Source organism: Mercenaria mercenaria, chromosome 3, assembly GCF_021730395.1.
Source record: "Mercenaria mercenaria strain notata chromosome 3, MADL_Memer_1, whole genome shotgun sequence".
NCBI lineage: Eukaryota > Metazoa > Mollusca > Bivalvia > Venerida > Veneridae > Mercenaria > Mercenaria mercenaria.
Window position 1 is genome coordinate 100510828 of NC_069363.1, and position 17738 is coordinate 100528565.

Sequence of the window (17738 nt, forward strand, 5' to 3'; positions counted from 1 at the left end):
AACAAAAATATGCCTTCAAACGTATTTATCATATATTTAAAAAAAAATATCTCGTTAATATGTTTTCCTAACCTGCTATATTGTGACTCTTCTTGCTTTATTATATAAAAATATGTACACTGATATGACCTTATATGTTAATCAGTACGTACGCGTATTCCATGTGTATTCTAATTGACTATGATTCTTCCATGTTCGTTGGCCTTAGGGAAAACAACATTTGCATCTATCAATATAAAAAAAGTTTACACTTTGAGGTTTTGTCTTGAAAAACCTACCTTCGTTAAAGGGGCAATACTGGTTTTTCGAACATCAGAAAGTGTTTTTTATATGTTAGAAAACAGTGAAAACAAATAAAAGATTAAATTGATTAAGTGTGTTTCGTGCAATAGTTCTCGACTACCGCCTCGATAGAATAGTGGTAGAGCGTCCGCTTCGAGTGCGGGAGTTTGTGGGTTCGATCCCCGGCCGCGTCATATCAAAGACGTAAAAATGGTACTAACAGCTTCCTCGCTTGGCGCTCAGCATTAAGGGGATAGTGCTAGGACTGGTCAGCCCGTGTCAGTATAATGTGACTGCGTGGGATATCATACCACGTGTCTACGGCGTGATATTCCAGTGAGGCAGCACTATAAAGTTGGGCATTGTGCTCACTGCTACAAGTAGACACCGTCGTTTATATGACTGAAAAATTGTTGAGAAAAACGTTAAACCCCAACACACACACACATACACACACACACAATAGTTCTCGAGAAGGCAGTACAATTATGTAGAAACTCTCCATTAAAATATCAACTTAAATAATATAAGTTTGAATTTATTTGATGTTGGTATATGTCTAATGTTCATATGCAAACATGTCATTAAAGAATATATTATTATTATTTTTATATTAAGGATGAAGGATACCTTACAACAATGGTAGACTTTAGCTGCTTAAATCTCATATTTGTTTGTCTACGTCCCTTCAAATAAAAATATTATACAGGTTCGAAGTACATGACCCTTCAAAGGAAATTCATAATGAAAGAAGAAGGAAATATTGAACAATCTTCAACTTATTTCGATTTTAGTCTTATCCATAGAAGGACCTGTTGTATATTATTTTAATAATACGTGCTTTAGCTTTTTAAAATAAGCTTAAAATTTATATGACACGGGGCTCGAGTTTCCATGGTAACGCATTTTTCTCTTATTTTTAAACAGTTCAATATGATTACGTTTTTCGGTAAACAATGGCTGTTTAAAATGTGATCAAATAAACAAAATGCTCAGAATCACTTACTTTCAAGATAAAAGCTATTAATTGTGTCTGATTACTGTCACGGAACAACATTACGTTTGTGACGTCATTTAACGCAACGAAGTTTTGAAGCCTTTCTGCTGTAATGTATTCATTATTTTGGCATCAGATCAGAGACTGGTTTATATAATTGTCTAAAAGAATGAATATACAAACGCATTTAGTGTGTCGTAAATGTTGTCGTATATGATCAAATTCCGCTTCCGGTTGAACATGTGCACAATCAAATTTCATGGTATACTATTTTCTTAATAATAACTACAAGCTTAGCTTTGTAAAATAAAGCTAGTATGTGGCCCGTTTTCTATTTAATTTCGTGAAAATAATTACTTTAACATGTTTTAAACTTTTAGAAAGTTCGTTCAACTGTAATTTTATGATATGAGGATTAGCTTGATTTTACCAGAAATATATATCATAACAGCAGGTGAGGCGGTTGCTCCCCTCACGAAAATAGTATACCGGATCCTGTATCTGATATAAAATTACTATATTTACACTAATTAATTCAAGGTGAATCCTGAAACAAATTCTACCAATTTAGATATCTGTCTCCACATCTTATTCATGCGGGATTACGAGTTTGAGAGAAGAGCCTGTTCTATCCGCCTAATGCTGAGCAACTGGTTCCACTTTTCACATCCTTTGCACGCGATCGGGGATCAAATATGCGACCTTCTTCACCGGAGGCGGACGCCCTACCATTAGAAAAAATTACTTCACTTAACGTGTGCCATGATAGCTCAGTGGTAGATCGTTCGTCTCCGAATCGAGAGCTCCGGAGTTTGAGCCCCACTGGAAAGAAAGAGACAGAGACAGAGAGGCCACAGTTCGGCAGAGTAGCTGGTCCAGCGAGGAGACTTTATTATTGCGGGTCGAAATAATAATGATATTATAATCATAAATTTAAAACAATGTAACTAAACTAAACTAAATTTGACAGAGTATAACCTTGAATCTTTGATTATGTTTTAAATAAATGTATTATTGACATGTTTTAATATCTTAATTTTCCCAACCTTCCCTTTCATACCACTGAAGCAACTTCTAACTTCATATATAAGCCTTTAATCTTTAATGTTTTATGTTCTAACTAGAATAGTATTATCTAGGGAAGTTAACGTAAACATATCACTAAAAGATTGAATATTGATAACAAACTGTTTTGTGGTGTTCGTTGCTTGATTGTATCTAATCTCGTCACGACAGATGACGGAGAGATTGTTGTCCTACCTCAGTTTTAAAACGTCGGATCATTATGCGCCTTATTACTTCAGACAGTGACTAGATTTTATCGTCAGCATACAAACAAAACTAACATCTTTTTATCTACATCTTCATCTATGAAGTACTCCAATACAATAGAGGCACACAGTCAAGAGGTTTAAAAACAGCCAAAAAACAAAACAAACAAAAATGCAGTTTCATTTTGTCTTCCGTCTTGTAACTTTTTTTTAAATACATGTTCAAACGATCAAACGTACCTAAATATGTTTATACGGAGAAAGATTATATTTAATTCATCACTCACGCATGAGAAATAGGCGCAGCAACTTAAATTTTGACCTTTTTACAAACTATATATCTCAGAGATGACTCTATGGAATTGACGATAAAGAACAGTTCTTTTTCAAATGCACCCGATTTAGAAATGATATACTACAACTATTTCAAAGCACTCGCTCTTTCCATCCATTACGTCATCGTAAACTTCTCTTTGGTGTGGATAATTTGACTGACTCTCAAAATGAAAAGATCTTAAATGACACACAGATACACATAAAAATTACAGGCCGATTTCATTAACATGTGTATAGCGCTTCCTGTTCACAGATTACATGTAGTATCTAGTTCAATAGCAAGGTCGGGCATCGGAGGGCCGGTCAGCTGCATTGTAACAGAAGTACAACCATAGCTTTTGAAGGCTGCTTATAATATGTTTGTATTTATAACTTATTTAAAGTCCAACCTATTTGCTTTTTTCATACGTTTGTGTTAGATATGTGTATAATGTATATAATGAAGATATGCAATAAAATTTGATTAACCTAACTTTCGTTCAAACGATTAACTTACGCCATATCATCACCCTTAAACTCACAGAGGTTATGAAAAGTAAATCATCCAGACGAAAAAGAAAGGCGTGTATATTGTGTTCGTCTGAAGAATCCAGATGTAGATAACAATTCCTTTATCCCTGTGTACCATCATCAACGAAAAGTTCGCTAGCTGCACCTACTTTGCACATCCAATAAGATAACGCGATTAAGTTCATTTTATTTCATCATATTAAAGGTCATGTTTATTTACGTTTATGAAAAGTTTCATTAAAATCTACATTTTAGAAAAAATGTTATTCGCGAATATGTTAAGAAAATTGCTATTTTCCCATAGACTCCCATTATGAAAACTTGTGCGAGGTACAAATTCTTTTAATCGGTCTAGCGAAAAATCAAGCACACGACCCTATCTTTTTATTTGCGGAATTTTGTAAGTATATTCTGAAGTTAACAAAAATCAGGGTTTAATCAAATTCTACATTGTAGAAAAAATTTTGATCAGAACTACCTTAATATCTTTATATTTCTATAAAGTTGCCTTCCCTATCCGAGTGCTTAAGGTCTCTGACTCCAAATCACTTGCCACTCACCGACGTGGACTCGAAATCTCGCTTGGGGTGTACGATACTTAAATTCTTTAATATAATCATTTAAGGAATAATTTATAGCAAAAGAGTGCTTTAACACTATTTATGCACGATGGGCGGTTATCGGGCGTAATAATTGCACGAGGGCGCAGCCCGAGTGAAATTATTTGTACGACGTATTACCGCCCGAGTGTATAAATAGAATTTAAACACTCTTTTGCTATAAATTATTTAGATTCTAATATGCCCTTAATCTAAAACAGCAGATAAAATATAGAAGCGCTCTTACTTGGTTGCAACAAAAACTTTGACGTCACTGCACGTTAAAGTGACGTCAATTCTAGCGTAAGGGTGTTTTAACAGAGACAATCATAATTATTAGAATTATCATTCTACTGTACGATATGGTCGATATATTTGGACGGCTATTTATTCGAAGAAATAAACCTATTGTAAGAGTTGACGCGTCGTAGTATATCTTATATTGTACAGAACAATGTTAGACAGGAACTAATGAATGGTACCTTGTACAGTGCTCGTTTATGTGAGATGAAATAGTATTATAAAATAAGTATTTTTGACTCAAAACTGTGTCTATGAACTCGTGTAGCGGCTCCTGTAATTATAGTTGGAATTGCTTAAGTTTTAATCATATATTTTTACAGATTTTAGCGTTAAACATGTATCAGATATTTTAAACAGTTTGAATGTTGATACGGTTATATCTAGAAATATTCCTGATCATTCTGTTATTCTTTGGAAGATTGATGTGTCTGTAGGGTTGCAAGATCTAACACTGTCTGAGAATGTACCAAACAAAGTATCTCAGAAAGTGTTCTGTCTGATGGAAGTACTGTAACAGTAATACAACTAAATGCTCTAATAGCAACACTTGAACAGGGTCTGAGATTGCAGTCTGATATAGATATAGCATACAGTGAATGGCGTAATATTGTAAGATCAGAAATGAATGAAAAAAATATCTTATAAAACTATATATCCCAACAATTCTGCGAAAAATAGAGGTAGAGCATCTAAGCCTTGGTGGAACCGAACACTATCTGGAAGGTGGAAATCTGTACATACTGCTGATCGTAATTGGTTGAAATGTTCTCAGAAAGCTGAGCTCAAACACATTTATGTTACTAATAGAAAACAGTTTGACAGGGAAGTACAACGTTGTAAGAGATTTTACTGGTATAAAACTCAAAATGATATATTGTCAGACTAAAACAGGTTTAGCAAATGAGCGTACTAGGTCTTTACCTTTACAGGTCGTGTTGGATAATGGTGAAACCTCTGATGACCTTGAGGTTGTATTGCATTAAAAGAAATGTTATTGTTTCAATAACTTGTACAATATCAATAATACTGTTAACAATTTTGATAATAACATTTCAGAAAATGTAAAAGATCATGTTTCGGATGCTGATATAGGTATATAAGGAGTTAGTAAAGCATTAGCTAAGGCAAAACTTGGTAAAGCATTGGGTGTGGACCTTATTCCAGCAGAAATTCTAAAGAATGATGCTTCACTTTTTATTTTACAAAGTCTGTTTAATGTCTGTTTTCAAACTGGGCGAGTTCCAGCACTCTGGTCGAAAAGCATAATAAATCCAATAGCTAAGTCATCTACAAATGACCAAGAAATCCTATGTCATGCAGGGGCATTCCTTTAGCTTGTACCATGTATAAAAGGTACACAAATATTCTCTATGAGCAAATTGTAAAGTGGGCTGATTCCAAATATCTTATTGTTGAGGAACAAAATGGTTTTCGGCAAAATCGTAGTACTGTAGATCATTTATCTAGTCTAACAAATATCATAGATACCAGATAGAAACATAAGCAATCTACTGTGCATTTGTAGACTTCCGTAAAACTTTAGATTCTGTTGACAGAAATTTACTTTGGTCAAAATTGATAAATGCTGGAATGCCGACAAAGATGTTCTCGGCTGTAAGATCTTTTTATCATGATGTCGCATGCTGTGTACGTGTAAATGGCTATTGTACTGAATGGTTTAATGTTACATCTGGTTTAAGACAAGGGTGTTCTTTGTCAGCAGTACTGTTTAACATCTATGTATATGATCTGGCAATTTTGTTGAAAAATTTAAACAAAGGAATTAGCATTGGTCATGAACGTGTGTGTATATTGTTATACGCTGATGATATTGTTTTGTTAGCAGAAAACGAAGCAGATCTACAAGAAATGTTATCATTGTTCAACAATTGGTGTTTATTTAAAAAAGTCTGTTAATGCAAGTAAAAGTAGCATTGTTCACTTAAGACCAAGCTGTGTACCAAGATCTAACTACTCCTTTAAATGTGGTGAAACTGTTATAAAATGATCTAGTAAATATGTATACTTGGTTTAGTGTTAACAGAATACCTTGACTATACCATCACTGCTTAAATGGTTGCACAAAGTGCTGGACGTGCCCTGGGGCTTCTCGCCAAATACAAAAGTTTTGGTGTTTTACCGTATGACGTATATACTAAATTGTATAACACAAATGTTACACCCATTATTAATTATGGAGCAGCAATTTGGGGTGTAAGATCATTTTCTTGCATTAATGCAGTGCACCACAGGGCGATGAGATTTTACCTGGGCACGGGAAAGTACACACCAAATGTTGCGGTACAAGGTGATATGGGCTGGAAACCTATTGTATTAGAGCAATGGAAAACTGTATGTATAACCATTTGGCGTCGTTGTTTGTACTTTCACGACTATAGAGTTAATAAGAAGATTTTAACTGGTGTTTAAGTAAGCCGGTCGTAATTGTAAAAACTGGACATATAATGTAAAGGAAAAGTTAACTGCAAGTGGTTTGCATACTTACTTACAAGTTCCATTTTCCTCAAAACAACTGCAAAATGATATTACAGGTATTATAATGAATGCACATACTACACAATGGTATAATTATATTTCCAGAGTATCAGGACTGTCAGGAAGAGGTATAAACAAGCTCAGATCTTATAAGTTATTTAAGGACACATACCAGGTTGAACATTATTGCAAGCTACACATGTCTTATCCATACAGATCAGCACTAGCCAAATTCAGATGTGGCGTCGCTCCATTAAGGCTAGAAACGGGCCGCTATGAAAACATACCAGAGCACGAAAAAATATGTCTGTTAATGTGAATTGTAGGCTAAAATGAGAAGTAAATGGAGTATTTATATGTACATTTAATCATGTACTCACTCGATCACTTACTTAACATACGTCATTCATGTACTCACTCGGTCTCTTACTCAACATCTGTACATATAGTATGTACTCACTTGGTCAGTTACTCAATATTTGTACACTCATGTACTCACTCGGTCACTTACTCAACATCCGTACACTCGTGTACTCACTCGGTCACTTACTCGACATCGGTGTACTGACTTGGTCAGTTACTCAATATTTGTACAGTCATGTACTCACTCGGTCACTTACTCAACATCCGTACACTCGTGTACTCACTCGATCACTTACTCGACATCGGTGTACTCACTTGGTCAGTTACTCAATATTTGTACACTCATGTACTCACTCGGTCACTTACTCAACATCCGTACACTCGTGTACTCACTCGGTCACTTACTCGACATCGGTGTACTGACTTGGTCAGTTACTCAATATTTGTACACTCATGTACTCACTCGGTCACTTACTCAACATCCGTACACTCGTGTACTCACTGGGTCACTTACTCGACATCGGTGTACTCACTTGGTCAGTTACTCAATATCTGTACACTCATGTACGCACTCGGTCAGTTACTCAACATTCGTACATTCGTGTACTCACTCAACATCTGTACATGTATTATGTACTTACTAGGTTACTTACTCAACATCCGTGCATTCATGTACGCACTCGATCAGTTACTCAACATTCATACATTCATGTACTCACTCGGTCACTTACTCAACATCCGTACATGCATGTACTCACTCGGTCAGATACTCAACATGTATTCATGTACTCACGCAACATCCGTACATGTATTCATGTACTCACTCGCTCAGTTACTGAACATTCGTGCATTCATGTATTCACTCAACACCCGTACAAGTATTATGTACTTACTCGGTCACTTACTCAACATCTGTACACTCCTGTTTCTTCGGTCACTTATTCAACTTCTGTACATTCATGTACTTAATCGGTCAGTTACTCAACTTTGTGCATTCATGTACTCACTCAACAGCTGTACATGTATTCATGTACTCGCTTGGTCAGTTAATTCATGTACTAACTCAACAGCAGTACGTGTATCATGTACTCACTCGTAAGTTACTCCACATTCAAACATCAGCTTTTAGCTAGTTTCATCTTGAACAGAGATTTTATTCATATGGGTTGTATAAAAGCACATTTGAATATGTATATTGTCTCTTGTAGTTCTAATTAGAACGGTCATTTACAATACAATTGCTTTATGCTGTATGTAAATTTATATGTTTGTAAATGAATGAGACGTGGATAAACTATAAAACTAACTATATACAATATTATTCTGATTATTTTGCCTCAGTCTTGCCAACAGTGATATTGGATAAAGCGTCACCAACAGGATAAGAAACTATGGTGACGAACACGCTAGAATGACAAAATAGCTTGTCAATACGATAAATGCCTATGTTTTCGTTCTGGCGTGTGTACGTTCACCAAACGCGCCTTCACGCCAGATACTAATATTATTATAGTTGGCTATTGGCACTCTCTAAAGAAGTATTAAGCGACGTATTTTTCTCTAGAATAAATGCGACCAAAACAAGAATAACTTTATTAAACTTTATTATTGCATTTATCTAATATTCAAATTATAGCTATAATATAGTGTAGATCAAATACACTCGAGCACAGTTTCAAGAATAATAACTTTACGTTTGAGTTATATTGAGTACGGACACAGTTTGGAGTACGGATGAGTACGAACGTGGTGTCAAGCTTCCAAGCTGTTTATATAAATTCTTCGAGAAATTAGATAAAAACATACCGGCTGATACTTACCAAAATCATAAATATGATTCCTAAAAACAAAGAATCGCACAGGTTACACGCGGTTCTTTAACATTTACGGTTGTCTACAAAATCTGAATCGACGCCGACCTCTAAAAGGGGAGTAAACAAGGGAAGAAACGAGTACGAACATTGTTGGGGGCAGCGCATTTGGTGTTAGTTACTGATACAGCAAAACATTCTATGGTTTAGATTGCATCTTTTATGCTTCGAGAAGAGGTTTTTATGCAAGAAACAAGACGCAGATACCAGATGTCAGTCTGTGCAGAAATACATATACGTTTCAAAAATAAAAATCATGTATTAACAGCACGTGAATTGCCTTGTTTGCACACGATTTTTCTCCCGTTAATACATGGGCGGATCCAGTGAAAAAAGTAGTTTTTATGCAAGAATGTCTTATAACGTCTGCAGAATCCCGAGGGATTCTGTAGATGTTATAACACGAAATGAACATGTGCTAAAGCTATTCTAGCATAAAACGCGAAAACAAAACCTTAATAAATGAATACATTCTCCCTGAACATCATTTATTCCAACGCGCGGGAACGTCTGCGTTGTTTTTTCACGTTGACGTCATTTCCATTTTAATTATCCGTTTTTGAGCCGTAATGCGTTTACGCTTTGCCATGGAACGCGCAAATGTAAAAAGGTGTTATAACAACACTTAAGCGCGAGAATCTCTCTGTTAACACACGTTTTCTCTCTTGTTAAGGTTGAGAATTAGGCCTTGAGAAACAAAACTCAAACAACACCAAATCATAGAAAGAAAGAGTTGTTTGACATGACAGCGTCGAGAAAAAGTTGTTTCCCTTTGAAAATGAATGCCATTTGTAAAGAAATAAAGATAAGCAATTGCTGAAAACTGTGTTCCACCTTGTTATGTGAAATTTCACTACTCGCACGCTATTGCAAATGCATCAAAACTAACATGTGTAACAGTTCTTTGAAAATGGTGAGTTTTTAAAGGCATTTGACTGTCCGGAAGTGGGGCCCCTATAGGCAGTCATTTTCTGGAATCCAATGTTTATATCAGTATACCGACACTTGTTTCGTAAAGTAATATACATGTTTTACATGCTGTTCAATTTTCATGTCAAACAAATTTTTCTTTCTATGATTTGGTGTTGTTTGATTTTTGTTTCTCAAGGCCTACTTCGTAACCTTAAAACATCCCCGGAAAGTGACAAGAACAGAAGTTTTATTCTATAATAATGTGTCAAAAATCGATTGTAGTTGTTGTGCTATATGCACTCAGTTATATTTATCTTCAAATGGTCATACGGATGGAAAAGCAGTGTTTTTAAAATGGTAAGCCTACAACAATTGAAGGGTAGCTTTATATCAACAAAATGTCGTGCAGTGTATACGAAAATTCTATCTCAGCACATACTTGTTTGTAAAGTAAAATAACATTAGAATTTAGGCTCATAATGCCGAATAAAACATTCAAATACAAATTAGCTAAACTGATTTAATGCACCCATGCTACATCTTATGAGAAATATATTTCTCAGTTAATTCGATTTGCCAGAGCGGGTTTCGGTCATGGTAATTTTCCAGCTGTATTTTACCAAATTATAAAACGTCCTATTAAAAAGGTTACGACCAAATTGTTTTGAGCCATTCAGCATACTAAATGTTCAACCATTTTGCATTTTGCACTCTAGCATTAACAAAGAATTCAATTAAAAGCAAATTCTATGCATCTTTGTCGGTAATATTGGCTGACTAGAATGGGTCTGTAACCGTTACGACCTTTATGTTTACATTTTCTAAGGGATTCACATTGCTATGACGTCAAGAAAATGCAAAACGGATGGTTGTATAGGTGGGAGCAATAAGGTCATGCATCCCCCTAGACTTTTTTTGATAGGTAGCAAATTGTTTTGCAGGATCACCTCTTTCAAAATAAAAAATGTTCCCATGAAAAAACTCTTTTGAACTATAAAGGATTTCATTGTTTCCATGGCAACCATTCATTTTTGGAAAGGACAACCATACACATGATAATCAGTCATATCTTGGTCAATTTAGGTGATAAAACAATGAAAATGGAGTCAAAATGGAGCTAAGACATTTGCCTAAAAATAGCAGTATTTGTAGTTAATTAACTAATTTGCATATTCATGAATATTAATGAGAATGTTACAAAATGAAAAATTTTATTAGAAAATAATATTTTCTAAGTTTTAAATCAATTTAAATGTACCAAACAGTTTGTGTTTTCTTAAATAGTATTTTGTAACACTGATGGTCAATTTTTTACTCCAAAATAGGTATGTTTAGCTAATTTGCATAAAATTAACCATTACCACAACCAACGTCTCAGGAAACAAGATACCACTAAAATTCAATAAAATGATATAATTAATTGTTATCAAAAAATAACAATTATGCGAGCTATATTGTTTGGAAATGTAGTTTAAACACCTTTTTGAAGGAGGAATCAGTATGTAACATACTTTACACATGTTACGTTACCATTTCAATAACCTTGTTTTATTACAACAATTATTTAGAAAATATAGATCAGACAGTCTTAATTTGGACTTAATGTCTCTCAGTGTTTATAGAATAGTATTTTGTTACTCTGAAGGTAAATAATTTTTTCTACATTAGGTAATTTAGCTTATTTGCATAAATTAATCTATGCTAAAACAGACATCTCTGGAAACAAGATATAACTAAAACTGAATAACATGATGAAATAAACTGTAATCAATAAACTTGTGTTATTTGAGTTATATCATATGAAATATAGTGTAAATACTTATTTGAAGGAGGAATCTGTTTGTTACATACCTTACACATGTTACGTTACCATTCCAGTAATCTTGTTTTATTGTATCGTTATTTTCTTAGAAATTTGTAGAGGAATATTTAGTTATCAAGTTATTAAATACTCTTACAAAATAGTATAGTTCCATACTTCTCAAGCAATTTGATTTTTCCGTAACTGCGCTTTAAAATACGTTACCACTGTATTTTGCTGTATTTACAAATATGTAGGAAGAAATTTGAATCATTGTTATCAATAAGATTCTTTCTTTACTTTTGTCAACCAAGAAATCATCTGAAACATTCATTACTCATTCAATGTTCCTTTTTCATTTTGAAACATTACATCTATCAGTTAAATTATACTAATATCAGATTCTAAATTATGATGTTCTTTCATTTGATGGTTTCAGTATTGTTGTCATTTATTGTAATTACGTTTTACATGGATTATGTATTTTTATGTATATATTCTGTATATATTAATTATGTATAAATCTCTGCTAACATCCGTACACTGATAATAGGGTTACAATTTGGGGCTGTTAAAGCAAATAAATAGCAAACTCAGTTGGATCAAGTCTGTTTATGAGAGGTAATGAAGTGCAAAACACACCTTACGGTCCCCCTAGCACTGCTTAAGAGGAATTCTGTTTTAGTAAACATGGTCCTAAAGGGCCAGAAAATCTAACAACACTGAAACTGAGTGCGAGGAGACTTTTTATAAACATCACATGGCACTTAAAGACTTTTTTGTGATAACAATTTTTTAAGATGATCCTTTGGAAACATAACAACACAACCAAGCAAAATAACAGCTGATTTGATTTGACTGTGTCTGTTCGTTAAATGTAGTAAAATGTGAAATTGCCCTGACACCCCTAGCACTAGCTTAAACAGTGTTTTGTAATAGTAAAATTGTATGGATTAGTTAAAATCTGAATCTAAAATTAGATGAAATGTCTGAAAAATATGAACTGCACACAATTTGTGGCAGCAGTGTTACAAGAAAATCACATTCTGCACGTCTTGATTAAGATGTAACTTACGATATTTTCACTTTAATGTTACCTAATATAGCATATTTGCTCTCTTATTGGTTAGCTGTTATTAATGATATGTTGATTTATAACATATTATTTATAAAATAGAAAGTAACTGGCCAAAAAAAATCATAGGCTCTCAAAATCACTTTATTTTTATGAATGACATTTTATTACACTTTGATTCAGAAGCAATTTGTATCATGCTCTCGAGTTTCTTGCTACAGTTTGAACATTTGACAAAGACAGGCCATGCCTTTGTCATAACCTTTGGTACGTAACTTTATTGATAATCAAACTTTGTTGTGATTGATGCATAACTTCTCTTAGTAGTGTTTCTCTTAATGTTCCGGTATATCCAGGAATATAACATCACATAATACAATGTAGTCCTTGTCTGTACAATTTAAAATATTAAAAAAATATTGTGTACATTTTTTTGACTGTTTCAGAATGACAACAATAGTTTTCTTTATTTCATATCTATAAAGTTTTATATATTTCTTATATCTTGATTTGGTATCACTAAAACAGTTTTGTCAACCTGGTAAAAGTTTTAAATCTAAAGTGTTTACTTAAATACCTGCATATTTTCTTTTGTTTGTTATCCCCCGCCGATGAAATCGGGAGAGGGGTATTGAAATGACATTGTCCGTCCGTCAGGTCCGTGCGTGCTTCCGTCCGTGTGTCCGTCCGCAGCAATTTCTCGGTAACTAGCAGGTAGAATTTCATGAAACTTGAAATAAACATGAACCAACGTACTGCGATGATGCCCGTCAAGATTTTTTTTGGATTGGTCAATTTCCCTTAGAGTTATTGCCCTTGATTTAATGAAAAATGCCCAAAAATGCCGGCCAGAGCCATTTCTCAGTAACTAGCAGGTAGAATTTCATGAAACTTGAAATAAACATGGACCAACATACTGCGATGATGCCCGTCAAGTTTCTTTTGAATTAGTCAATTTCCCTTAGAGTGATTGTACTTGATTTAATGAAAAATGCCAAAAAATATCCGTCCGCAGCCATTTCTCAGTAACTATCAGGTAGAATTTCATAAAACTTGAAATAAACATGCACCAACATACTGCGATGATGCCCGTCAAGTTTTCTTTTTTTTGGTCAATTTCCCTTAGAGCTATTGCCCTTGATTTAATGAAACATTCACGTCAGCAGCCATTTCTCAGTAACAAGCTGGTAAAATTTCATGAAACTTGAAATAAATATGAACCAACGTACTTCGATGATGCCTGTCATTTTTTTTAATTGGTCAATTTTCCTTAAAGTTATTGCCCTTTAATTGTTTAAAAATATACAGATTTGTACATTCTTTTCCATGAACATTTATTATAAACATGTGAAGTTGTGTACCCACATCTGGTCACCATCATACCTTGGTCACATCCCCCTCCCCCTCCCACTACTCCCCCCCCCCCCCCCCCCCACCAAAAAAAATAAAAAAATTGCTTGTTAGTTTTGGTTTAGTACCGTTTTGCAACAGAAATTCAGTCATGTAATGTTGAGCAGTTAACCTAACAAGTGTCCCTGGATTCTATAATGGAACTACTCAGTTCTCTACAGGCAAGTGCTAGGTCCTCCGTTTTATACAGGTGTAAGTCTATTGACTTCAGACACAATATCTTTATTGAAGCGTCAAGGAGAGCAAAGGCCTCATCCAGATATCTTACTCAAGACCCTATGATTCGTCCTATTGAGCTAGGGTTGGTTTTGTATATTTCTTATAATGCTACTATTTCTAAAATGCAAAATTTTTTTATATAACTTGCTTTTTACTCACAGGACGACTGCACATATCAGCTATATGATCATAATATTATGAACGCACAGATGGATGTTATTGTATGTTTTATTGAAATTCCATCTAAAATTATAGTTACATGGATGTTGCAATATATATTTTAGGCAATTTCTGAAGTAACAGGAGAAAACCTTCTTAAAACTTATCACTAACAGTTTAAATAAATCAGTATGTGACAATTTGGGCTTCAATTTCTTCTTAAATATCTTTTTAAAAAGCCATGGTAGTGGTAACGTATTTTAAAGTGTGTTACAGAAAAAATCACACTGTCTGACAAATAAAGAAGCATATTGTATTATTATAGTACAAAATAAGTAATATTAATTATGTTTCTGGAATATTTTCTAAATAACTGATGCAGTTCAACAAGGTTTTTGAAATGGTAACGTAACATGTGTAATGTCTGTTACATTTTTATTCTTCCTTCAATAATGTGTTAACGCGATATCTGCGAACATTATAGACCACATAAAAATTGTTATTTCATTGATAACAACTAATTATGTCATTTTACTCAGTTTTAGTGGTCTCAGAATTTTAGTCGTTGTTTGTGACACTGGTTCATTTTATGCAAAGTAGCTGAGCACATCCAGTTTTGAGTAAAATAATATACCACAAGAGTAACAAAATAGTGTATTAAAACATATCGAGAGACTTTAAGACCAGACCAAAGCTATTTGGTACATTTAAATTGATTTGAAACTTAGAAAATGTTATTTTGTAACAAACTTTTCTTCTTTTGTAACATTCTCATTAATATTCATGAATATGCAAATTAGTTAATTAATATAAAAATGCTGTTATTTAAAGACCAATGTCTTAGCCCCCTTTTTACACCATTTTTATTGTTTTATCACCTAAACTGACTAAGATATGACTGTTTACCATCTATATGGTTGACCTTTTTAAAAATGAACGGTTGCCATGGAAACAGTGAAATCATATACAGTTCAAAAGAGCTTTTCATGGGAACATTTTTTATTTTGAAAGAGTTGGTCCTGCCGAACAATTTGGTACCTACGAAAAAAAAAAATAGGGTGGATGCATGGTAGACCTTATTGGCTCCCGTACTATAACAATGCTCGATTACATACGTCAAGCCGATATATTATACACGTGCATTTTAGCGGGCCTCTTCCCAAGGAAAGCGTGCGTGTGAAGCGTGTGTTGTTATGCAAAGTTAGAGCGTGCCGCCGCTATTTTCCGATATTGTTGTTTCAGACATCTTTAACTTCAAAAGTATGTAACAGTTAATCAATTACAATGCTGTTAAAGAAGGAACTAAAACAAAATCTGTAAACGTAAGATTTAAATTGTGTTTCAGTCATTTACATTTTGTATGATACAAAAAGTACGCCTGAATGCATTAAGCCTCCACACACGTACCTGTAATTTGTGCAAATGTTGAGTTTTGCTAAACCCATGCCTAGAGGGCGCGGACGATAACATGCATTTCTACTACTGTCCATGAACAGGCTCAAACCGAGCCTACAACAGTTTAATCTTTGTCGTGGTCGGCCTGTGGCGTTGCCACTTGTTTTATTTTATTATCACAGCTGTATTGTTTGTGCCGCGAGGCTGCCACAGAAAGTCTCTACGGTCTTTTCTGATCGTTCAGCACGACAATTGGGTTGTGTTAGTGGTATTGTTTAGCTTTTCAGCTTGAACATTTGGGTGGATGGTTCCAATACTCCTGCTTTCATGGTTTGTTTGGATATAGTGCCTGTTTTGGGTTGTTTTGATATGGTGTCTGATTCTCAATTTTGTCTTATGACAGTTTCTGTGATACTAGTAATGAAGCGTCACTAATCCCGGATCCACTTTCTTAACATACGCCGCTTTCTGCTACATCAATGGACGTTCATGTATACCACTGAATTAACAGATCTGTGGATGTCTCTAATTTGTAATATGGTACATGTAACATGTACAAATGTTGAGTTCTGCGCTTCCCAGGGCTGGAAGGCGACCGTGAACAAGAACTACCATTTTTGTCATGTTGGGCGACCTGTGGAGTTTCAACTTGTTTTATTTTACTATGAAAAGAGAGAGTATATATGGTACTGTCACATAATCAAACGATATTTAATGGCATCAATATCCCATCAAATTATAAAGTGAATAAACTTGAATTTGAAAAAAAAAAAAATAAGATACAGTGGCAGCTCCTTCTGCAACTTGTTCATAGAAAATACAACAATGGACTTTGAAGCAGTCCTAACATTTATGAACGCTTTGAAAGGACGATTACATAAGAGAGATTTTAAGGCAATCAAAATTACCGTGTAAAGGTAAGTTTAGTCAAGTTTTACCTTTTGATTTTATGAGCTCATTTCTACTTTATAACAGAAGTTTGAAGTCTAAGGACAGGTATCCTTCTCAGACGTGATCAAAATAAGTTTGAAATTTGACTAAATTACCAGGAAAACTATTTCTTCTAAAAGTAATAAATAATTCTGTTAAGAAATAGGACTAGTTTTGTTGCTGAAAGTATATTACAATTAGCCGTTGTTATGTTTAAATACGGTGTCGACGCAATTTAGTAGTTTTGCTACAAATATCAAGTATGTAAAAGTAATAGAAACAGAACGTTAGCTATCATTTAGCTTTTGTTTTCGTTTTATCTAAATGATCTTAATGATATTTTCCAAAATTATTTTGAAAGTGGTGTAATTATTCCAAGCTCTCAAAACGATGCACTACGTGACATTTTAAAGATCTATTAGAATTTGCTGATGAAACCATTTTATTATCAGAATCAGAAACAGGTCTGCAGAAAGTTTTAGACCTTTTTCTCAATTCACTGACAGTAAATGCTTCAAAAGTCAGTAATGATTTTCTCTGAAGGAATGAGGGAAGTTGACCATCACAGGAGCGTTGAGTTGATCATAATAAATCACATTGTCATTTCAACCGATATCATCATAATTACTAACATCATTATTATCATTAACATCATCATTATAATAATGATCGTCATCATCATTATCAGTAGCAGCAGAAGCTGCAGCAGCATCAATATCATCATCATCCAAATAAAGAACAAAATGTTATCATGATATTAACAAAACTGTATGTAAGGGCTATTTTGAATTCATTATTTTTAAATTCCC